This window comes from Myotis yumanensis, unplaced genomic scaffold (genome assembly GCF_028538775.1).
Source record: "Myotis yumanensis isolate MYYU_CA2020_CCGP unplaced genomic scaffold, mMyoYum1.0.hap1 SCAF_7, whole genome shotgun sequence".
NCBI classification, from domain to species: Eukaryota; Metazoa; Chordata; class Mammalia; order Chiroptera; family Vespertilionidae; genus Myotis; species Myotis yumanensis.
Genome location: NW_027223758.1, coordinates 39,370,281 through 39,396,498, shown reverse-complemented (window position 1 = coordinate 39,396,498; position 26,218 = coordinate 39,370,281). Strand labels below are relative to the sequence as shown.

Below are 26,218 nucleotides of genomic sequence, written 5' to 3'. Positions count from 1 at the left end.
TATTGTTTCTAGTAGAAGCTTTTACTATTGAACCCTGAGAGGCAACATTTGATAACAGGTATTGCCAACCTTAAAAAAATTAAAGTCAAAGAGTGGATTGGGACAGAAAAGGAACAGAGACTGGGAATAATAGGTTCTACATAGTTAATTGTGGTAACTCTCTTTATTTTACTCAATGAACTAAGAAATTACCAAATGGGTTACATGGCTCCTGCATTTTCCAGCATTTGGAAGAAAACTTTAGAAAATCTCAGGCCCCGGTCAATCCATGAAGGTACCTGAGTCAATATTTAGAAGCTCTGTAACTATAGGGAATTCACCCCACTATTCTTTTGACATTGTTTCTGTAAATGCTGATTCTGACTAATATGTAGCTTGTAGATGAACGGCATGTTTATATAAGAATCCTAGAAATTAACTTCAAAAACTACAGACTCCAGCCTTCAGGCATTCCAGCTCAGGGAGATTTGCTGACCTTCAAATGAAAACCAGGAAGATGCACACCAGACCATTGCTTGACCAGTTTCAAGGTCTTTATCAGAATAGACTGTGCTGGTCTGCACACAGTACCCTAATGGAGAACTCTCAACCCCCTCTCCTTGATCTCTTTGTTCTGTTTTCCCTCTCCCTCCTTATAAAAACCTCAGTCTATACTGAGATGGAGAGGTGAGCTTTGGGACAAAAATCCCCCATCTTCTCAGGTTGCTGGCACTTGAATAAACCACTTTCCTTCTCACCAGCCCCTGTCTCAAGAGTTTGACTTTCACTGAAGCAGGCAGCCGAACCTGTGTTAGGTTACCCTCTTGATCTTGGAAAAGCTTTCCACCTTTTTTTTTTAAGCACCAATAGATGCAAGTTTTTCTTATCCTCTTTGAAAATCTAATTTTGTTCTATATTTAAAATATTTTGACATGTCCAAAAACATTTACCAGCAGTACATTTTTTTTTTTAACAAAAAGAGGATATTTTGAATAATAGACTGCAAGAACTGAGTAATTTTTTTTTTAACAAACTTAGGCTCTGAGGTCCTTGCCTAAGTTAGACTGAAAAACAGAATACAAAGCAATTTTGCTTTTCTAATTATTTTGTGGTGTATCCCTCAGGTCAGATTTAGTGCAGTTTCAATTTTCTGACCAAATTAAAGAGAGAAGCACAAGAAAACATATTGGGTTGATCCCAAGATCACTATAATTAAAAAAAATAAATAAATTTGTGTGCTACAGAAGAAAAGATTAAAATAAAATCGTGTACATTTTCTCTAAGCCTTTTAAAATGAATTTTTCCTCTTTTATAGAGCATATGTATATATATATATATATATATATATATATATATATATATATATTTGCCTTTGTCTCTTTGTTCTCTGTGTGTAGGTATGTGCATGTATCAATATATATGGATATCTATCTGTCTATGGATATCTATCTATCTACCTATCTAAATGGGTAGATAGGTAAATAATTGGAAGAAGAGAGGAAAGATACAAAGAAAAAAAAGAGAAAGGAACTAAAATCATGAAGCAAAAATTGTAAGTTACCAAGGTCTAAGGCTAGACAATAGGGATATGAAAATAATCAACATTTTTCTTTCACACAGGAGAAAATCGAGCCTTTTGGAGACTAATTTCATATTCATAGCTATATTATCCAGCACTAACAGTATTTTATTAGTGATGGTCTTCTTAATGTTTCAATATAAACCTTACTAATAATTTATGAAATCTAATTAGCCTTCTCTGAAATTGTTCCCAAAATTATGTGGGTGAGTCTTGATAGCCTTGATTTTGTTTTAACTGCTAAAAAAGTTTCTTTCTGCATTTCTGGGTATTAGACATTTGGTTTATATGGCAACTACAACTTAATTTACCTTGATCTGTTATTTTTTTACAACTTTATTAACTACACTTTCATTACTATCTCTTAATTTGTGATCTAGAATATATATCAAACATCAAACAAATTGTGTTTTTATATTTATAGACTCACAGTTTTGGAAGAGAGCTTGAAGATCCTTTAGTCCAACTTCCCAATACAAACCGTCCCTAGAACAACCAAGTCTTGGAGTACTACCTACACTTATGACTTCCCAAGAGTCTTTCTGGCCTCACCTTGTGCCTCTCTCTACTGCCTACTTTTGACTCTCTGAACTCTTCTGCCAGCTCACTGAATGCATCAAGCTCTTTCCCAAGTCAGGAACTTGGCAGATACTTTTGCTCTGTCTGAATTGTTCTCTCCCAACTGTCCACCAGACTGACACCCAGATAGCCTTTATATCTCAAGTAAAACACTATTTCCTTAGACAAGTCCTCTTGACTGCCCCCACCGTTATTCTTTTCCATTTGAAAAAGTTGCTTGCAGTCACAATAACTTCTCATATTTCTTTGATTTTAATTTTGTTTTAGTGTTGTCCTTCCTGTTTTTGAACACTATTTCTTTTAATTAGAAAGAAGAAGAAAGCAATAGGCACTGAGTAATAACACTTTCTCTCACATCCATTAACTTCCTTATTCACTGCTTTGCTCTAAACAACACTATAAGAATTTCTGGCTGTTCTTAGCATTTTTTTTCCAAATTTCAGTCCACTCTGGGTTTTACTCTTCCTCACACTATACTAACTGCTCATTTAACACCTGTGTAAGTATTTCTAATTACGTGTTCCTCAGTTCATCCATTCTACAAGCCAGAATGGATGATTCATTTAAAAAATGAATCTGATTAAAGTCTCTATGTATAATCATGAATTGCTCTAGTGGTATCTTTCTTGGGATAATGTGAAATGCTAATTCCAAATTTTTTAAAAGTTAGTTTATCTGGACTCCTTTTTTTAAGAATTCCATCTCCTATCAAAGCTGCCAGTGATTCCAATGGGTGATGTCCTCAAGACCGTGGCTCGAAATAGCCTTCATGGGCACTTGATTCCCAACTTTCTCTATTTGCCTGTGACTTCTCCCAAGTTATCCAGATGGTTATATCCAAAAGCCCAGTTTGACATTTCCACTTGGATACCTAAAAATACCTTAAAGGTCTGGAAATGAATTCATTTTTCTTTCAAACCTGTTTTTCTTTCTCCATCTTAGGAAATGGCTTTACCATCTACCCGGTATCGCCAGTAAAAAACTGGGTGATCATTTTGTTTTCTCATTTCCTTCATTCCCACTCTTTATCCAATTAGTCAGCAAGTCCTATTATCTCTGCCTTCAAATATTTCCTGAGTTTATCCACTTCTCTCTAGGAGCACTGTTTCCACCTGTTGTGTTCCACTGTCATCTCTGGTCTACTAGAATACCTTCCTAACTGGTCTACTCTGGTCCCTGTGTTCTCTTCACTGAAGCCATGGTGATCTTTTAAAAAGATGGCCTTGCCCTGTCCTATGTGGCTCAGATTACTGGCCCAGGGACCAAAGGGTCACAGGTTTGATTCCTGGTCAAGGGCACATACCTGGGTTTCAGGTTCAATCCCCAACCCCAGTTGAGGTGCATGTGGGAGGCAACCAATCTTTCCCTCTTTCTGTCTCCTCTCTCTCTCCCTCCCTACCATTCTTTCCCCAAAAAAAGAAAGAAAGAAATCAATAAAAAAATATATCTGGGTGAGAATTAAAAATAAAAATATATAATAAATAAAAAGATGGCCTTCCCTGAGGCTCTCCCTAGACCATTGAATCACACCAAACCTCCCTCTCCATCCCAGTCACTCTCATGATTATACTTTAAGTATTTTAATAGCATTGAAACTTCCATAATCGCTAATTTATTTATTAACCTAGGTGTCTAATTGAAGATACTTTAAGATATTTGTTAAACAGAATTTTGTTCTCATTATTAACACTCCAGACAAGTTTTCTTCATGTAAGGAGGGCCTATGAGAAAAGGTTAATGTTTAGGGAACATGAATAATGATTGCAAAAGGCACAAAGTAATATTCTCAACTCCATTTATGGGGAACTAATAATCTCAACTCCATTTACGAGGTTTACAATAGGTTTTTACTGCCCTTAGTGATAGTCCTACTTCCTACAACTATATAATAAACTCAAGCTCCATATATACCTAACAATGAGTAAAAAATCATTCTCCTTTAGCCGTCATCTTTAGAAAGGGACATATTTGTCATGGAAAACAACTTGTTTGTCCTGTCTGCTTTTACTATAATTGTTTTCCTGCATCTCAACATTACATTACTTGCTCAAGAGTCTATTGGTCAACCTGCCTTGATGATTCAACTCAAGAAACTGGATTAGCTATGAGCTGAGTTTTATGTAAATAATTGGTCTACATTTCATGCTCTACTGATCTGAAAATCAAAAAAATAACTAACCTGAAATTCCCGAGTGAGGGTGGGAAAAGAGCAGATTTCTGTTCTGAACCACCTGGGACTTTGGATGACTTCCACTTTTCCAGAAGAGTAGTTAAACACATGAAAAGCAATTCAGACACCAGCGGATAATTTTAGTAAGAGCTGGTGTGCCAATGAGCTGAGATGATCAGTTATCCTAGGGTTACCTTCCCTATCAAGTCAAGTATTCCTGTTCCAGAAACAGCCTATGAGAGAGTGGTTTGCTCACTTATGACAGATTCCTTTATTCCTTCTTGGCAACTATGAGAACAGGCCCATCCAGTTTCATCTGCAATGTTTTCTTTACCTTTTGAAATCAATGATGGTAACATTTCATAAGAGGCCATAGTCAGTTCTTAAACAGAAAAGCAGCATTAATATCAAACTGTCAAGAATACTTCTTTGGGGGGGCGGGGATCATCTGTAAGATTCCCCTCTTCCCTTCAAGAAGGACTGATCCATCTGGGTAGAGGATTATGTTAGGAAAAAACTATGAAATATATTTAGGGGGAATGGCTCTCACTTCATCCTACAACTTGAACTTCATAGTAACCTGAAAATTCAATAAATTTAAATACCTGAGGCTATAATTATAAGACTATCTTTTCTGTTAACTTTTAAAATGTAGGACTATAAACCATGCATATAATACATATATGCTTTTTATAATACTGAATATGCATGAATGTAACTAAATATTAAAAACAACGCAAATTTTTCTCTTAAACAGAACTTAAGAGAAAATTCATAGCTATTATTATGTTAAATAACAATTTTGTTGTTAATAATCCTGAAACTACATGTTATTAAGTTGGGCTTAATTTAACCATTTAGACAACTGGAATCTTCTACCCTTAATTTTAGACCTTGTTATAGGAGTGTGACTTTAACCAAACATACATTTTTCCTAGGAAGGCGGCCTCTAGCTTCCCTTGCTACACTTCACCTGCTTCAATTGTTTTCAGATTATGTTGTATTGGGTGGGAAACTCTTGAAAGCTAATATATTGTTACCACTTGAACGATTACATTTGCTCACACCCTAGTTCCTGCAACACTTGGATCAGAATTTTGAAACACACACACACACACACCCCACAACTGAGCAAAACATTGGAAAACAGAAATTACTTTTTAATTCTCTGCTTCTATTTCACCTGAGAAAGGGCAAAGATATGTGTGATCACTTGCCTGGCTCGCCTCACTAAATTACTTTTTAAATGAAACTCTAAACACGTTCTTATGATGATCATCATCATTATTATTCCTTGGTTGTTGTTTGAGATACCAATGGAAGGAATAGCCATGGCAGTGCCCAGTTTTTTGTCCTCACCAGCTGTTTGAAATGCAAATACCAAAAAAAAAAAAAAAAAAAAGACAGCCAGCTCGTTTTCTGATGCCATCCGCGCGCACATCACCACTCCGACCAGGATTTCTGTGGACGCTGCGGATCTCAGGCGCTCACACACAGCCAGGCTCCCCTCGCCGCTCGGCTGGGGCTGGCCGGCCGTGGATCGCTCCTCATCCACGTCTCACTTCCTTCTCCAAGGCCAGGCGCTGAGAATACCCCGAGGGGGTGGGAACGCATTCCAGCAATAACAACCCCACTTCCCCAACTCACCAGCCTGCGAAGTTTCCCGTGAGCAAGGGCTGGTGTCGGGTTTCAGAGGCTTCCTTCCCCTTCCCGGAGCCTGGAACTCCTGGCTTCCACACCAGCAGTGACGCGGAGCGGACCTGCTCTACAGGGCGACCATCGTGAAGACAGCTCCTTATTCTTCCAACCTGTGGCTCTGGCTCGGTCCCCAGCCCCTGCCCGTCTGGACGGCGAGTGGCAGGACGCGAGCACCACCCCTGGGTCCGCACCGCCGCCTGGATCTGGGAGGTTTGTGTGAGAAGAAGGCGTGTCTCCCACTCCTAACGCGGATGTGCAGAGCACACCTCGGGCCAATCTTGGTTGTGACTCAAAGGCGCTTGGCTCCTGGTTAAATTCTCCTCGTGGAGCTTCAAGCCCTAGCAGCAGCTCATTCTTACCCAGGGCACTCTGAGAACTGTTCCCAGCGCCTTGCATTCTCTCCCGGGGGAATGTCTCATTAGCTATCGAGAGGGAGGACTTGCCAGTGAAGAAAAGAGAAAGGCCGGGAATAAGCTTTGCCTCCTACTCAGAGATCAGTAGGTTAGTAAATGGAGATCAAACAGAATCAGGAGGACACACATTCCCTGAGCAAATACTAAGAACCTACTGTGTGGCACACTCTGTCCTAGACACTTTGGATTCACCCACAACAGGGATCCTGGCTGGATTTCTTGAGCTCATGGTTCAGACAGACTCACATCCCTAGTTTACAGACTAACGTAAAGGTAGGAACCCCAGGCCATATACATTGGATAGCAGCTGTTTCTTCCTCTGTGAAGAAACTTTTAAAAGTTCCCAACCTTGCCAGAACCGGGTTGGCTCAGTGGATAGAGCGTCGGCCTGCGGACTCAAGGGTCCCGGGTTTGAATCCGGTCAAGGGCATGTACCTTGGTTGCGGGCACATCCCCAGTGCGGGGCGTGCAGGAGGCGGCTGATCGGTGTTTCTCTCTCATCGATGTTTCTATCCCTCTCCCTTCTTCTCTGTAGAAAATCAATAAAACATATTAAAAAAAAAAAAAAAAAAGACTCCCAGTGGTGAGTTTAAAAAAAAAAAAGTTCCCAACCTGTTCTTGCACTCATGTTGGTCAACAAGGAAATGAATGCTTACATTTTAATTGTTTGACCCAGTTCTGACAGGGGAAGGGGCCTTAGAGAATCAGTTAGGAAGTGTCTCCTAGGGAAGTGCTATGGGGGGGAGAGGGGGTAAATAAATACCCTCAAATCAAAATGAAACACAAACAATAGCAAAGTAGTGGAGAAGAGGAGCATAGATCCCACAAGAATTTGTCTATTCTATAGGAAAATATGGAAGTTCTACTTTCTGTGTCTCAATGGTCCCATCTTGAAAATGGGGATAACACAAAACCTTCATAGGGTTGTGAGTTCAGATCAGTAAAGTGCATAGAATAGTGTGTGGCACAGAAAATGCTATGCATGTGTTGGCTAAGTTTATTATTTTGGTGGCATTTATCTACTTCATTCTCCCAAAGTAAGGTCCAATTCTTATAAATTATTCTGTCTACCAGGAGAAAGTATAGGAGGTTCAGGTTGTAGATTTTCAAAATATATATGCTGGGAATCTATATTCATGGTAAATCTATTTTGCATTTATCAATAATATCTAAGTATATAACAAGTGTGTGTCCACACTTGTTCCAGGGCCTGGAAAGAGATAAAAGACTAAACATAACAAGCTTGAATTTACTGCACTGTATATAGCACATTGATTTATATATAAAAGGCTAATATGCTAAGTGTCCCTCCCTCCATCCGACCAGTCGCTATGACATGCACTGACCAACAGGGGGCAGATGCTCAACACAGGAGCTGCTGAGCTGCAGTGACTTGGCAGCAGCAGTTCTCGGGTGATGCACCCTGAAACCAGAGAGGAGGGAACCTGATTCCTCACGGGGCCTTGCAATTCCACCTTTGGCCATGGGTTATGTTGTTGTGGGTTATGTTGGGGCACCGTCGGCCCTGAATCTGGTTTACTGCACACTTGCATTTGTGTTCCACACCCTGTACAATAGCAACTTTGCAGAGTGCCCTCTTGCACTCTGGGACCCCTCAGGGGATGTGGGAGAGCCAGTTTCAGGCTGATCACCGCAGGCCAGGCCAAGGAACCCCACCTGCTGGAGGGACCCCACTCACTCCACAGACACCTTTCAAGCCATGGCGCCACCCAGATGCGGCTGGCCAGGGAGGGACCACTGGAGGTTGGCTCCAGGGCGTGTCTGGCCCGACTGGCCTAGTCCCATCCCACTGGCCACCTTCTAATTAATTTCCTTTCAATGTGCACAAATCCGTGCACTGGGTCACTAGTTTAAAATAATTATCTGTGCTATACAACAATAATTTGTATTCTTCGCCTATTGCATATGTTCACTCACATGAATCTGAATGGCTATCTTTTCCTGAATGCAGTAGAGTTTATAAGGCTCTTGCCCATAGATCATCTCATTTGACTTTGATGACATCGCTTTGAAATAGGCAAATCATCTATCATTTATAGTGTCCCCATTTTAAGAATTAAGAAACTGAGGTTGAGAAAGTCCCAACAAGGTGCCCAGAATCATGAAGGTCCCTAAATGTAGAACTCAGGTCTGCTGATCCCTAAGGCGGGGCTCAAGGTGATCACTATACAGTGCTGCCTCCTTGCTATCTGCGCAAAGTCCCTGTAGTGAGAAAGTCTAACACATTTAGGCCGGCTCTCCTGGTCACCCTCGCCTCCCTAAGTGTGTCAGCTGCCTGGTAGGGTCAACTCTTGCAGGGACAGCCCTCTTGCAGTCACTTGCCCTGCAAGTCCTGTCTTTCGGGTTCTGAGGCTCAGAGCCACCAGTGTTGCAGAGTGATGTTGCTCAGCTACTCAGAGTGCCGACCTTCCCTTCCTTCCCTCTGGAAATGGCGCTGAGGAGGCGAGGGTGGTGTGAGAGCATGAGAGGAAGGAGGCTTGGTCACTCAGGAAGGCCACTCTGAACGGAGGTAAAAGACCAGAGCAGAGTAAAAGACCCTGGAAAACCAGTGAAACAGGTGACCACATCTTGTGACATGAAACAAAATAAATTCTTCTTGTCCCTGGAGTTGATGTAGCACAAATTAAGTAGACATAATTTCTGTCAGTAGGTTTATCATCCAATAAACATAGCGCTGAGGTAAACATATAAATGCACATGGAGGTTCCTAGTGAAAAATGGCAAATGGATCACGTATTTCAGCTCCCCATCCCCTAACTCCTCTAACACGAGAATGAATGAATATTTTAAAAGTCAGTAAATCATAAAGGCAAATAAAAGAGAGAGGAGAAATCAAAAGACAATAACTGCAATAGATGGTTGGAAGAGCGTAAGTTAAATGGAGGCTTGGACTAATCCACTGCATGCCTATAGGAGGGGTTATGGATAAGAAGCAAGACAACTAACGGCTTTTCATCCTTCAAAATATTCTTAAAAATTGCCATCTTGTCTACCTACTTGAACCACAAGTGATGAGATGAGAGGTTCCTAACTCCCCCTTCTCCTGGGATTGCAGAGAAGGCTTTGTCAGGTGGTCATGCACGGGTTTGCCTCCACCCTCAGATGATTTTCAGTTCATAGGAAGGCTGTTTAATCACAAATAAAAATCAACCCCTCCCCCGTTTGGAGAAACCCCACATCATGACTAACAGTCACAAGATTGGACTTCCACATCATGCTAGTTTTAGTAACTACTTTTAAAGATGTTACTTCAAGAAATATACAAGCTTAAGTTAATCCATACTAGCAAATTGCTGTAAATGGGTAACACATCCAGATATATTCTAGGCACCAAAGTGGACTTGTTCACATAATTATATGTAGGGCATCTACTCTATGATGAGGTCTTAACCTACTGCCTGCTAACTTCATTTTGCCTCAGTTTCTTAGAATGTGAAACAAACACACACTGTAACCTTTCATGGAAATGATTGTAACTTATTCTAATTCTTTCTTTCTATGTTAAAGGAACATTCTATGGGAAAGAATCAACTGGTTTCATGAGTATACCATATATAGCTTTTATCAAGCCCGAATTTCAAAGAAGCCACAGTAGTGGGTAAGCCATTATTCTGTCTATGAGTAATGTTAGACCCCTTTATAAGTAACAGCAAAAATACTATAAGTATAATTATGGACATAATTACAATTATAAAATTGTTTAATCAATTTATCAGGTTGATTAAGGAGAAATAAATCCATATTAAAAATGAAGCAGAGAAAAGAATGTAATAAAATATATATGCATAAACATAGTCATAGCAACATATATATCTTCTGTGTGAACATAAATATAGTCATATATTAATATTTATACATTATATATATATACATATACTTGCTCAATGTTAGCTTTATAGTGAGCTACAAAATAAAATGTCATTTGTGACTACCATTTAAGTGTAAATGAACATATGGTGATTCCTTCATTTTCCCAAAATACGTCACTAAAAAACAGCATTCTTATTCACAACTTTTGTTACCTTTCAGCTGCAAACACTTCAAATTGTCATATCATACAACTGAGAAATAATTCTTTTGTAAATTTCTTTGCCTGCCTTTTAACCAGTTTTCAGGTCATTTTTCCAAGCATTCAAACTAACATTGATAGATATAATTTCAGGCAAATATTCCTCCCCTAAATATTTTTTGATCAAATTAAAGTACTTATATTAATGTTCCATGATAAGAGATCCATGATGACAGCAATATAAAGTCAACATCTTTTTAAAAGTATAATTTGGAAAATAATGTTGCCATATATTTGATCATATATACATATATATGAAGATAATTTGCAAAAATAATAATTAGTAAATGAAGATTTAGTGATAGCAAAGAATTCCATGCTAAATGATTACTTTTTAAGAATATATTTTCAAGAAAAATGCTGCCTTAAGAAATAATCTTACATTATAATCACATGAAATATGATCTAATTTGTTTTATCATCAATATGGTAAAAATTTATAAGCCCACATGAATTTTTATTATATTTCTGTATATATTTAAATGTTCTATTTCCAAAATGACCTGAAAATCCTGAGTATTATAGCCATACGGTATCTCCTAAACATGCATTAGTGACATAACCACTAAGTAGGTTCCTGTCCTGTGGAATTTTTAGCTACAATTCTCATTACTGCCATAGATTGAGTGAAACACAGAAAAATCCCCGCACACTTCGTATAAAATATGTGCTTTTCTTAAAACTACTCAACCTATTGTATATAAATTATAAGCAACTTATTTTTATAGTCAAAAAAATAAGAGAGAGAAGGTGTTTTAAAAGAACATGTGATCAGAGTGAAGATACCACAATAAGAACTCATTTCCTTGCATTTATCCACCTGTAAAATGTAGTAAATAATAGTCATCTTTTTTATATTAAGCATTCAAATCCCTTTCCTGTGTGTGGGTCTCCTCTAATGCATATCCTAAAAAAATTAGAAAGGCATTACCCCTTAAGGACAATAGCAAGATAAAGGTGCAGCAGAAACTTTGAAGTGAGCAAGGACAAAGTGTGGTAACAGCCTTATCAGAGTGGAGGAAAGTTCCTGCGTCGGCACACAGAGGAGTGAGGTACTGGAGGCCTGAGGCACTCTGAAAAGTGTTGAGTGGGAATGAAGCTGAAATATAAGGATCGAGGGACCATCTCTACATAGAGTACCTCCTCTCCCACCCAAAGTTTAAGAAAGGAAACCATCAACAAATTGAAAAGACAATCCACTGAATGGGAGAATATACTCACCAATGAAACATCTGAAAAGGGATTAATTTCCAAAATTTATAAATAATTTATACAACTCAACACCAAGGAAACAAACAATCCAATTTAAAAATGGGCAAAGGACATGATAGACACTTCTCCAAAGAGGACAAACAGATCACCAATAAACATATAAAAAGATGTTCAATGTCACTAATCATCAGAGAAATGAAAATTAAAACCACAATGAGATATCACCTCATGCCTGTCAGAATGGTTATCATCAATAAATCAACAAGCAAGTATTGGCAGAGATGTGGGAAAAAAGGGAATCCTCATGCACTGTTGGTGGGAATGCAGACTGGTGCAAGCCAGTGATTCCACTTCTGGGGATTTATACAAAGAAACTCAAAACACTTATTCAAAAGAATAAATGCACCCCTATGTTCATTGCAGTGTTATTTACAATAGCCAAGATTTGGAAGCAGCTCAAGTGCCCACCAGTAGATGAGTAGATAAAAAAACTATGGAACATTTACACAGTGGAGTACTACTTGGCCATAAAAAAAGGAAATCTTACCTTTTGCAACAGCTAGTCAGAGAAAGACAAGTACCATATGATTTCACTTATATGTAGAATCTAATGAAGAAAACAAACTAACAAATGAAATAGAAACAGACTCATAGATGCAGAGAACAGACTAACAGCTGTCAGAGGGGAGAGGGTTTGTAGAACTGGGTGAAAAAGGTGAAGAGATTAAGAAAAAAAAAAGGGCAGACAGATAATAGTATGGTGGTTGCCAGAGGGAAAGAAGGGTGGAGGCAGGTATAAAAGGGCAAATGGGTGTTAAATGGTGGTAGAATGAGACTTGACTTTGAGTGATGAGTTCATGATACGGTATGCAGATGATCTGTTATAGATTTGTACACTTGAAAACTGTATGGATTTTATTAACTAACTAGAGGCCCAGTGCACGGCATTTGTGCACTAGGGGGTTCCCTCAGCCTAGCCTGCGCCCTCTTGTGTCTGGGACCCTTCAGAGGTTGTCCTTAGCACTGCTGCAGAGGTGGGAGAGGCTCCCGCCACCACCACTGTGCACGCCAGCTGTGAGCCCGGCTTCTGGCTGTGTGGCGCTCCCCCTGTGGGAGCGCACTGATCACCAGGGGGCAGCTTCTAGATTGAGCGTCTGCCCCCTGGTGGTCAGTGCACGCCATAGCGACTGGTCGTTCCGCCGTTCAGCCGATGTGCATATTAGGATTTTATTATATAGAATGTTACCCTAATAAATTCAATAAAAAATAAGTTTTAGGAAGGATAAGTTGATTTAGTTTGGCCAGTAAGGAATGCATAATCAATTTTAAATATTTTTAAAGCATGTTAACCAGTTTATTGGCTTTGTTTGAACAGGTTGACACGTGACCCCATGATGCTGGGCCAGCATGTGGAGGCCAGCTTCTCTGAAGAGTTGTCTAGACCAGTGGTCGGCAAACTGCGGCCCCTTGAGTGTGGCTCTTCCACAAAATGCCACGTGCAGGCATGCACGTACAGTGCGATCGAAACTTCATGGCCACACTCAAGGGGCCAAAGAGCCGCATGTGGCTCGCGAGCCACAGTTTGCCGACCACTGGTCTAGACTATTTGTGAATAAAAAACAAACTGCTCAGCTATGGGTATTGTTCATTGCCACAGCATTTCTAAACTTATTCAAATGAGTTCAGAGTATGTATGGTATCTTAATTAGTAAACAATGAACAACATTTAAATATTTATAATTGCATAATATTTAACCAACTTTTTTTGTTCTTACAGGATTTCTTACTTTAATTATGATGGAAACTCCTCTGGCTTTTCGTAATTATTTTAACCAATGCTAATCATGTAACTAGTGCAAAATTAACTCCTACATTTAAAGATACAAATAGACTTGAGCCAAGAGTGAGACAGGAAAGATCAAGACCAAGCACCATGTATTCCTGTGTTCAGAGACAGGTGACATCCCCTGTGGTGATGGAGGAATAAGGCAACTTTTAAGGTCTCATTTCTTTTCTGAACTCTTTCCCCGCCTTGCACAGATGTGAGTGGTGTTTACATGATCCTCCTCCCTCCCCAGCATGGAGGTATCCCATTTTCAGAATTCATCTGTGAGTGCAAGTATAGATGAAGGGCTTGGTAAACTTGATTATTTTCCCACTGAATGTTTAAGAACAAAACTATTAAAACATAACTAGTAAGACATCATAGGTGGTACTTAAAGCCCACAAGAGTATCATTACCGATACACATTCACCATTAATATAACAATCTATACTAATAAAAGGGTAATATGCTCATTAGATCGGACATCTTCCGGACACCCTTCTGGACAAAGCCACGGTGGTGGGGGACGAGGCAGAGGCAGTTAGGGGGGACAAGGCCAGGAGGGGTGGGCAGTTAGGGGTGACCAGGCAGGCAGGCAGAGTGGTTGGGGCAATCAGGCAGGCAGGCAGGTGAACGGTTAGGAGCCAGTGGTCCCAGATTTCGAGAAGGATGTCCGACTGCCGGTTTAGGCCCAATCCCTGCTGGATCGGGCCTAAACCGGCAGTCGGACATCCTTCAAGGGGTCTCGGAATGGAGAGGGTGCAGGCCAGGCTGAGGGACCCTCTCCCCCCCACCATGCACAAATTTTGTGCACTGGACCTCTAGTGTAATATAATAGTGAGTTTGTTTCCATAGCTGGTGAACAATATGCACATTGATAGAGTTAAGAAATTAGCTGGTTTTGTCAGAGGCTGGGGACTCAGAAGGATGGGGAAATGATTGTGATCACCCCTGTGAAGCTCCAAGTTCCTGAGGAGGTTAGGTTATGTTCTTAGGGTAAAAAGGTAAGAATGGCTACAAAGCCTGCCCAGCTCTTCTGCCTGTTGCTGACTCCTACAAGAAAAGTTTAAACCTCAAGAAGCAGTGGCCCCATCAGCCACTGCTTCAGTCCCTCAAAGCTTCTCCCCTGTGTGTCCCAAGTCTTGTGTCCCAAATCAGTGCCCATAAAAACATTCAGAGACTTTTTCCTTATTACTTTTGTTCAGAGGATTCAAAGACTTTTAATTTTCAGAAATGTTGCACATAATGGGTGCTTTCTCAGAGCAAGAAAAGTTAAATTAAAAGTAAATGTCAGTTAATTTAACTAAACTTCAAAGAGTGGTCCAGCATTTTAGAATGAGCTTTGTACTCACCTTCTAGTAAATTCACTTTGCTTAATCCTAACTCATGTTTGCTTTCAAGAGATTTTAGAATGTTTGTTTCTGATGTCGAGTAGGTTGCTATTGATATAATTCTTTAAATGTTTAATTTTATTTTGGCTAGTTTAAACATGGTCTTATCGACTAACCATCCCAGTTTTATAGTAACTAACAAAACATCCTGAAAGCTTATCTAACTATGCTATTTATATCTGAAAAATGTTGTAAAATTATATGTATGTAGTCCTCAGATATGTATTTATGTTTCATATATGTTATCCTTTTGATAGGTTTGAAATTTTAAAGTTTTTCATTAATATATTGAGGCATTACATTTTAACAATTGCTACTCCTATTTGTTCCTTTCAACATTCATTCCCATTTCAACTCATATTTGGGCTAAGATCCAAGAGTATCCAAATGTAGCACGTGGGTGTGGCTGTGTAAGAGTCACCCACCTTTTAGTGTAAGAGTTTCAATCTGCAAATACTATGTATTAGTATTAGCAGTCATTAAAATCAATCATTAAAGAGTCACAGATTTTTTAAATAAAAAAAAAGTATCTCTAATGCTTTTAATTCCATAGAACATCTGTTCTCTATAAGGTCAAAGAGTAGGGGTTTTTAAACTAATTTATTAAGTAAGCAATTTAAGAAACATTGAGAGTGAATAAACTTCAAACATTTTTCAATATGCAGTTGGACTTTGAGAAACACTGGTTTGAATTGTGTGGGTCCACTTATACGTGGATGTTTTTCAATAAATATGTATGGTATTGTAAATACATTTTCTCTACCTTATGATTTTCTTAATAACATTGTCTTTTCTCTAGCTTACTTTATAGTAAGAACATCCTATATAATAAAAGCCTAATATGCAAATTGTCCCCTCAACCGGGAGTTTGACCAGAAGTTTGACCAGGGGGCAGGGCCAGCCAACCAACTGCCTGTGGTCCCTCTCCCGAGCCAGCCTTGGTGGCAGGTGGCCCAGGGAAGGGAGGCCCCAGCCAGCAGCCGGAAGCTGCTAGGGACCCTATCCATGCACAAATTTCATGCACTGGGCCTAATATATATAAAATGCAAAATATGTGTCAATTGATTATTTATGTTATTGCAAGGCTCTCAGTCAAGTAGGCTATTAGTAGTTAACTTTTGAGAAGTCAAAATTTTATGTGAATTTTCAACTGCACAGGGGTCAGTTTTCCTAACCCCTGTGTTGTTCAAGGGTCAGCTATATGAGGGTCTGTTTCAATAGGCAGAGACTGCCCAGGGAGTGATAAAAATATGCCCCATCAGCCACTGCTTCAGTCCCTCAAAGCTTCTCCCCTGTGTGTGCCAAGTCTTAGTGTTCACTTTTCTTCAGGTCCACACCGGTCATGCAACATTATTCCTAACACATTCTCCATGTCTAAGTCACATTGGAAGTGAAAGACATTGCAAGTGATGATGAAAAGAAAGCATGCTTTAAAAAACAAAACAACAACAACAAAAAAACACTTCCCTTGTTACCTAACAGAGGCAAAGGAGCCTCAACTAAAGAATCATAATTATAATTTTCATTGTGATAATTCCTGAAATACTTTTTGAATGCGGTCTAAATTTAAGCTCTTATAATATGAATGGAAAAGGAGTGAGTGCTCAAGAGTGGTAGGAAGACTGTTAGTTTTCGTGTTTCATTTAGATACCCAATGCTTACATACATTTGAAACCAAAGTGACTAGTGTAACAAGGAGATAAAAAAAGAGACTGCTCCTCTCATCAAAGGCTTACATGTCCCCCACAAGGTGATACACAATAGTCCCCGTGTCACCCCGGGCTCCATCCCCCTAAGAAGAGGTGGGTTCTGAGTTAATCAGATGATTCAGGCAACAGCCACAGTTCCCAGTCCTTGACCTAAGGCTGAGTTCACTGCTTATCTGTGAAGCTGTCAACAGATTTCAAAAACTGTCACTCTTCACAGAGCAAGATGTGAGCCTTGGCGGGGAAAGGAAGCAGCAGCAGTGTTTCATATCTCTGAAGGAAATCCCATAGCTTACAAGCAAATCCAGTGGGCTGAATATATCATTCATTTTTATCCCAATAGGTCATGATGGAGCAGCAAAATCAGATGCTCTCAGAGAGCAATGTGGAAAAAATGAGCAGATGACTTCCTATAAAATGTGTTTGTCCCAACTTATGAGTAATAAATGCATGATTCTGATGGAGAAATATTTAATTATCCAAGCTACACATTTGGAGACATAAAATTATATTTTCCAATAGAGAGAAAAACTAAACACATTTCTGAAGCATTTTTACTACTCAACTGTGTAAAATCCAATCTCTTGAAACCTGATCTTTGATTTATGAACTTAAGTTTCAAACAACAACTATAGGTACCTGCCTGGTGAATGGTGAGTTAACCTTGAGATCGCATTCAACTCTGTTAATATTTTCTAAGATTATCTGCCCTTAGTTTTCAGGGCATAATAGCCCATGATCTCTAAGCTCACAAATGACCTAGGATGGTCAAGTCTTTTCAGAAAGGGAATTCAACCACATTAGGATAAGACCAAACTGCTCATGGATTCTCCAATTACTTGGAGCAAATCATCATCATTTCTGGTTGTAAAAGTTGCCTTGTGCTCTGAAGCTATATCTAGGATAAGACCTGGCAATTTCAAATAGAAGACATACATTTCTACAAAGTTCGAGAGAGGCCTGCAGAGCGACTTGTACATCTGATAAGGCTTTGTCACCCACTAGCTGAAATTTTAAGGAAGTGAAACCTTCAACCCTTGGGTTGAAGTAAAACCTTTTTAAGAATTAAAAAGGTTTTCAGGACATGATAGCCCATGATCTCTAAACTCAAAAATTACCTAAGATGTTCAAGTCTTTTCAGCTGAAATTTTAAAGAGGGCATCACCCTTGGATTGAAGTGAGACCTGCAGAAACTCCTCTCTCCGCTCTGTCACATCTGCATCAATATTGCATACAAAGGGCCCAGAGCAGTCAACATGACAAAACAAAAACAGAGAGCAAATCCTTCAAACCTATATAAAGAGGTGATCTCACAGTAAGAAACCCCCTGTACCCTTCATCCAGACACCCCATCAGGCTCAGCCAGCCGTCCCAAGAATATCATTTAAAGCAAACAAATCCAGCTCCAATTCAGGATCACGCGTTGCACTGAGTTATCGCCTCTCTTTATTTTCCTTTACCCTAGAACAGCTCCACAGTCCTCCTGAGGCCTTCACGACCTTGACTTTTTGAAGATTACAGACACGGTATTCTGTCGAATGTCTCTCAGCTCGGATTTGCTGAGGTGTCCTCACAATTAGATTCAGTCACCCTTTCCTAACAGTCATACCCGAATGTGCACAGGAATCTCATTAATATCTTGTTAACCTGCAGATTCTGATTAATAGGACTATGGTGAGATCCTTGGTTCTGCAATTGTAACAAGCGTTAAGGCCTTGTGGTCCGACCACCTATTGATCAGGAAGAGCCGGGAAGATATCAATCAGGAGGAGGAGGATATAATTAGGGCTGTTTACTCACCTCCCCCTTCATCAGGACTAAGCCTCCCAACCTTCCTGACTGTTGAATGTAGTCAGATAGAAAATTACTGATTTCACCACCAGAAATCCCAGCCTTCCGGAACTATTGATTTCCTTATCCTTAAATGAACCCCTAAACCTGTCCTGACCAGCATCTCAATGAAGAGTCCTACTGTCGATCCAATTGCTGAAATCCAAAACCAAGAAGTCATCCTTGATCCTTCCCTCTCGTGCAGCTCCCAGGGTCTGGCACAGATCTGATTCCAAAACACCCCCAATCTATTCACCTCTACCTGTCTCTGCTGCTCCGGCTGCACTGCATATTCCCACTGCCTTTTGCTTACACATACTGACGTTGCTTCCCAACTGGTCTCACTGTTTCCACTAAGCACAGCCACCAAGGAGAGCTTTTCAACATAACAGAAGTGAGGTTTCTCTCCTTAAAAACCTCTAGTGGCTGCTTATCATATTTGCGGCGGGGTGGGGGTGGAGGTGGGGGTGGGGGTGGGGGTGGAGCTAAACTCCTTTCTTTATTTGCAAAGACTGTGTGACTTCTCTCACCCCACTTTTGCTTGCACACTATTTTTCCTCTGACCAGCCAAGCTTCATGCTCCTTCTTGGATGTGCCTTTGAATGGCTTGCTACGTTGTATCATTCAGACCTCTGCTCAAAGCCATCTCTTCCAAGTACCTCATAATCGCTTTATCTCAATAGCCCCACCCCCAGTTTCTGTACTTCTCCACCCCCTACCTTTCTTTATTTTCATGATAAGCAGCATCACTCTGTGAAATTATGTTATTTATCTGCTTACTTGCTTTGTGTTTCTTTTTCCTCCTAGATATCAATTCATAAGAGGAAGGACATTGTATTTTTATTGATGCATAACATAAACACTCAATAAATATTAACTAAATAAAAGGACTTTCAAAATGAGTGCTATCCTAAATAAAAATAGTTATGTAAGCAAAGGACTGCCAGTGAGGAATTAGCAAACCTGCTACTTCCCACATAATTGCTCACCATCAGTATATCTTTTCCAAATCTGGACATGCCCCTCAACCTGTATAGATTGGACACTGGAGTGGTGTGTAGCCCCTGGACCATCCCTCTTGCAATGTAAACGAGCTTGCGTAACGCTTTGCAGAATGACACTCGTCCATTTCAACTTTATAATCCTCAGAGAAGGCAACCCAACGTCCCCCATTCCAGCCAGGGGACTTATTCTCATGACTCCTGGTGTCAAGTGGCCCATTGAGCCTGCACCTTTCAACTCCTTTTGTCCCACATTCCATTGAAATAACTAAAGAATTTAAAAATAATAAAATATCTGTTGCAACCTAGAAAAATAGGAAAAGGTAAATTCAGTGAGAAACTTGAAAAATGTCAGAAGAATTTAAAGATAAGAATTTTGCCTGAAAGAAAATCTGATCCCTGCTGACCAGCGAAGAGAGTAAAGGGCCCACCTTGGACATACATGAAGGGGTTTCCCCAACAAGTACTAGAAAAAAAGGCTAACCTTGAATCACCGCATACCAGATACAAGGCAGGCACTGACCCTGTGGGTGACAGCCAGTGGGAGCACTAAGAGGACAGTGACAGCCTGACAGCAGCTGGCTTCGGTTTTCCAGAGCAGAGAAACCAAGGGAGAAGCTCCCAGAAGGATAACCTCAGTGAGCTCCCTCTCTGGGAATTCCTTCCCTACCTCCCACTGGCAGTTATCCATGAGGGAAAACACTTCCTCCCGTGATACTGTTAGAAGAAGCTGGGACAAAGGAAAGGTACCGTGAATCCTGGCACGGCTGGGCTTCCTGCACCTTCAGTAACTTTGACTTCTGGCTTTATTCCTTCTGGTCATCCTGGTGTCAGAAATGGAGGCTCTGCTGTTCAGAGAATCCCACAGTCAGTATCTTACTCAATAGACAGGAAAGGGACCAGGACACGTAATTGTTGATTGCTCCTGGGCTATCTATTCTGAATGAAAACCCACCTGCTGTCCCCTCTCCTTCCACTCACAGGTCCCAATTCCAGCTCACTCTCAGGTCTCCGCACCCCTCATCCACACACAGAATAAGAGGGATGGTCCATAGGGGACAGTGTGAAGTGACCTTCACCGTTGCTGAGGAGCCCTGATTTTCCACAGGTGCGAACCAATCTTATCAGAGGTCCTAAGGCAGCGGTTCTCACAGAGGAGTTGTTTTGACCCTTCTCCCCTCCCCCCATCTTGCGCCCTCCCGTCCCCCCTCCCCCCCCCCCCACCCCCCGCCCCGGGTGGTTTGGCAAGGGCTAGAGACATTTTGAGTTGTCACAACAGGGTGTTTGAGGGTGTGCTATTATCATCTAGCAAATAAAAGTCAAGGATGCTATTGATGATCCCCAAATCACTTGGCAGTCCCCCAGTCCCCAACAAAGAATTATCTGGCTCAAAATGCCAATATTCCTGAGGTTTATAAATCCTGCTCAAAGGTTAATGGGTCCAAATGGGCAACGGTAGATGTGAGCTGGCTGTGAACAGTGGGCATCATGGGGAGAGTGGGAGCTGAGATACAGCAACGTGGGCCCAGTGATGACAGGTTTTCTAATTTTTGAAGAGAGGGAAAGAGTTTGGGGTTTTAATGGCTGATTTGTATTGTTGCAGACCAGTTTTACCATGGTTTTCACAAATGTTGGAAATCAATTTTATAATCTTGAAAACCAGTCCAAATCAAAATACAAAAACAAAACAAATAAAAAAAATAAAGGCACCCCATGAGCCCAAAAGTAATATATCAGTGGTCTGGACCTCACCCATGGATGGCTGGTTTGTCATTGCAGATTCAGTACTTTATTATATATGAGCTGACTATAATAACACAATTAAGTCTGAGCACCTAGGAGGACACACAGCAGTTTAAAAGTGGGCCTTAATCTGAGCAATAACCAGAGAAAATGTCTATCCCTAGAAAATGTTAATATAAACAAGAGCGAAATTTAAACGATATCATATACTTGACATAACTGCAGATGTTGGCGAAGGGGTAAGCAGGGTCCAAAGTCTTAATATCTATATACTATTTAAAATAGATAATACAGAGATTATACAGTAGAAGATTATGCAAATATATATATTAACAGGTAAATCTTCAAAGAAGAATTGCAAACAGTTGCAAAAGATGCTCAGTTGCAATGAAAATCAAATGTATACAAATTAAAATGAGATTTTTTTAAATGAGATTAAAAGGAAAGTAGTGCCCACTGTTGCTAAGCAACGGGGAGAGAAAGACAGGTACACTAATGCACTCTTGGCAAATAGAAACTTTATTTGAAATCTATAATTTGTATCAAATTAAAAATGTACTCATTCTTTCATGCACAAGTCAACATCTAGGAAGTTGTCTTAAGGAAACCATTGAGTAGAAGGATTTATGTATACATATAATTCTGTTTGTTTATTCTACTATAGTTTATAATAGCAAATAATTGGAAATACCCCAAATGTTCATTCACAAGGGTTTGATTAAATAAATTATATTAATAACCACACACAGTACAAGGTTATACAGCAGCCAAAGAGAATGAGATAGCCATATGTATGGAGAAAAAATAGCTAAGGTCCCTTTAAGCCCTAGCCTTCTATGATTCTATGGGCAGATTCAGGAATAACTTTAATCCCGGACTCCTCAGGATCTTTTCTTAGCATCTCTCATCCTTTGAGGAGGATTGCCCATACGTTTAGTTTACTCTAGGTAGACAGTTGTCTCTTGGGCTTCTGATATTCTCAGGAACCAAGAAATAAATTGCTGAACAATAGGGAAGGAAAAGGAGTCCTCAGTATGAAACATTAATGGGAAAGAGAAACAGAAAGAAGAGAGACATGGGAAGGGAAGTCAGTGGTTATGTTGCAGAATAGACCAATGGCTTTTACATTAGAGCTACCAAGGAGGTTTTGAACAAAATACTCAGCTTCATCCCAATCAATTAAATCCAAATCTTCCAAGGTAGGATCGACACTAATATTTAAACAAGAATAAAAATAGTAAGACTGCCATGTTCTTCCCTTGCATAGCCAAGACAATGCTCACAAGACAAGATGACAATGAGAGTATCATTTGAGACAGAGAGAAAATTAATTCAGAAATATCCTTATGCAAATGAAGATATTTTAAAAATACCTACAAACCTAAAATGGTAACTCTTCTGGATTTATAAAGAAACTACAAATCACTGTTTAATGAGTCCATGAGGCAGCCAAGGCTGAGAATCGCTAGAGCGTAATGCACTGTGTAGCATTTTAATATTTGACCCTTATTAGATTTCAAATTTAGGGATTTGGGAAATTGAGACAGGTATCTGTTTACTTAATCTGTCACCATAAATGATGAAGGCTTTAACTTATACTCAACTATTCCGAATAAAGAAGGAATGAATTAATATTTTTGAATTTTTAAATATCTTGATCTAAAAATTCATTAAAAGATTCCATTCAAATATTATTGAACAAAAAATACCTCAATCTACACGGTCCCCAGATGTCACCTAGAAGTCATTATTCTGGGATTCATGAAGAGACCAACTTTGAGTGTGTTGCTACATCTGTATTTTCAGTAGATCTCTTCCTATGTTCCTCCCATTTATACCGAAGCCATAGCTTAACAATAATTCTCTGAAAGTGACCAAATTAGCATACCATGGTGGCCTCAGAATTGGCAACTCTCCCAGTCTCCTTTTTTCTGGGAACTATCTTCCCCTTCCTTTTTTTCTCATATTTTCATTGGGCAAACATATTTGGATAATGTGACGCTACCTTTCGTCACAACTGAATGTTTCAGGGCCAGACATGAGACCCAAACTGGTCCAATGCGCTACTTCCCAGAGTATCTGTAATTCTGAGAATCTAAGCAAAGTCTGCATATTCTTTCGAGGAGTCAAGGTGTAAGGAGGGAACACGTTATTGGCATCCATCTTCCAGCCTGGAGACTAAAGTGGAAGAATTTGGTTTTGAGAGAAAGGGAAGAAGAAAGTCCATGTTCAGAGGGAAGCAAGGAGATGAGAGAGGGAGCAATCAGACACACTTGCTTCCAGGCCATTTCTCCATCCAGCTTCCTTGATTTACACTAGACACCCTTGAATCCCCACAGTAAGTTGTCCTTTTGCTTCTTGCTGTGAGCTAGAGTTAGTTATACCTGGTATAATCAGTAGATCTAAAAGTACAATAATCACCATGTGTGCATATATAACATATACCTATAAACTTATATGTAAATATATAAATGTATATATAAATCTATATAAATGTATATAAATGCATTCACACACACACACACACACACACACACACACACACACATTTCCACAGGCTCCATGGTTAACATTTTAAAGCTGGAAGCAAAATATTTACTAATTCAGCCACCACATTCAAAATATCTTTTTGGAAATGGATATCAGCAAAAATCACAGTAGGGGAGGTGATAAAACACATTCTTCCAGCTCAGAAAGAATTGTCATAGTGATAGTCATCCGCTTGGTGTGTTCCCCCAAATGCTCTCTAAAACGATACCATAAGAATCATGTCAATGTTACCCTCAGAAGCCCATAAGGACCCAGTCGCTGTGCCAGTGGCACATTTGGTTCTGGTTTCCCACAGGATTCTGATACTTTATATCTATCTTATGAGTGGAACCCAGTTAAGTACTGCGTGGCATAGTTCCAGTTTTAAGAAATACGTTGCCCTAGTGATTACGCGCTAATTTGTTACTATGGTTTACTGAGGTCGCACAAAATTCAACATCACTCCTATTCAGAATATGCACGAACAGTCTGTGTTTCACAATCAAATTTAAAGAATCACTTTAGTTTTAATAACCATTTTGAAATTCACTATAGAGGTTTTCTTGGAATTTACTTAACAATCAATGACAAAATCATATCAGAATAGCCATAAAATTTTACCTTAGTGTTGTTTTATACAAGAGATATAGGAAGGGACAAGGGAAGGAAGAGGGGGTTCTTAGAGTATTTAAAAACAATAAATTGCAAAGAGATAAGAAATAGAGCTATGGTTGCTGACACAGATCAATTTCATTGGAAGAATAGAGAAGAGAGACATAAGCATATAAAGCTGAGTTAAACAAGAGTGAGTTAACTTTGAATATAAGATAATAATCATTTATGGCTACTAACTTTCATTTTTGAGCATTTACTAAATGCTATACTGTGAACTATAGGAGGACAGAGTCTTTTATCCCTAGAACCAAGCACATTGCCTGGTACAAAGCAGGTACTCAATATAAATAGTTTGAATGAAGGACTAAAAGTCTTAACACTATTTAGCTAGTTTAGACAGGTGTCATCTCCCTTACAGCTTCTCAATGGTTAGCTGGCTTGCCCAAATGTCACAGGCAGATTTGAATCCCGAATTGTGTGACTCAAAGACCAGTTGCCTTCATAGGCTGTGCTCACTGAGCTAAGGAGTTCATTTCTGAGCTGCGGGAAATGGGAGAACAGTGGCAAATTTTGAGCAGGGGAAACAGGGGGAGGAGAGATCAAGCAAAGTAGTCATTTTGGAGAAATAGGGTTTTTAGGGTGTTAGGTTGGGAGTGATGGCAGGATGCCCAAATGCAAAATCGTGGAATTTATGGGGTATAAGCAGAGAAAAAGCATATGACTCATTGGCCAGAGGAAAACCACTGGGCCTTTCAACATCTGGCTGGAGATTTCTGAGAGAGAACCTACTCATGACTTTATTTTTCCACCAGGTTGTAAATTGTTATAGCAAATAGGCGGGGAGGAGAGTTCTCCACGTGTACATTGAGTTCTGTAGTAGCTTGGCTTTCTAAGATCGTCCTTGTCTGACACATTCTTGTTATTTTATATCTTCACCAGAGTCAGTAAGTGCAAGTGAGAGCTAGACTGAGAGAAAAATAAAAGGAAGAAGGGAAGGGAGAGGAGAGGGAGACAGAATGGCCTGATATATCCAACGTCCTTAAAAAACCAAATAGTCCATTCTTAATTACATTTGTGAGCAACCTTGTTTTTTATTATATCATGAAGGAAATAAGGAAATAAAGTTGCAATTTAAATCTATCTTTGAGGAGGTAAAGGGGGGAAATTAAGACAAATGGCACACAAATGAAAGCTAATACCCATGTGAAATGCAGTCACCCTGAAGAACTCCAGCCAAGAGCACATAATATACTTCTTGAGTCTACAAACCACAGCCGCATTCTTTTCTCTAATTACTGAAATAAAAGGTAAGTTGTCTCCATGTTGCTTTCTAATTTTCTCCCCAACCCCTTCAGATTTTTTAAAATATATTTTTATTGATTTCGGAGAGGAAGGGAGAAGAGAGAGATAGAAACATCAATGATGACAGAGAATCATTGATTGACTGCCTTCTGCACACCCCACCCTGGGGAACGAGACCGCAACCCAGGCATTTGCCCTGACCGGGAATTGAACTGTGACCTCCTGGTTCATAGGTCAGTGCTCAACCACTGAGCCATGGCAGCCGGGCCCCTCCAGTTTTTATTTGAGGAATTTCCACTGAACTCAAGGGCAGGTACTACACAGACTGTGCAGGCGTTCGGGGCTGCAGACTCACTGCCCCCGTTCCTAACTCTGCAAAAACCAATTCTTATGTCAATGCATTTCTGCTAACATTTTCTGTTCAGCACCTGTTCCCTGCCCCTTCCCCAACTGATCTGTGAGCATGGCCAGTTCTCTCTTCTCCTCCCCGCCTCCCCTTCACCATTTATCATTCTTGATTCCTTTACGTTAACAGGCCAACGCTCATATTCTTCTA

The 26,218-nt window shown here is 39.9% G+C and overlaps 1 protein-coding gene across 5 annotated transcripts in view; it reads right to left on the bottom strand.

Moving 5' to 3' along the window:
• Positions 1-26,218, bottom strand: part of RAB27B (RAB27B, member RAS oncogene family) — a 121,685-nt gene that overhangs the window by 52,360 nt on the left and 43,107 nt on the right. For 4 of the 5 annotated variants that reach the window (XM_070420316.1, XM_070420314.1, XM_070420317.1 and 1 more), the window contains exon 1: positions 5,955-6,200. The exons of the other annotated variant lie outside the window; for it this stretch is intronic. The gene's annotated coding sequence lies outside the window, so the exon portion shown is untranslated. Of the gene's footprint in view, positions 1-5,954; positions 6,201-26,218 lie in introns of those variants that run through there. 5 annotated transcript variants of the gene reach the window in all.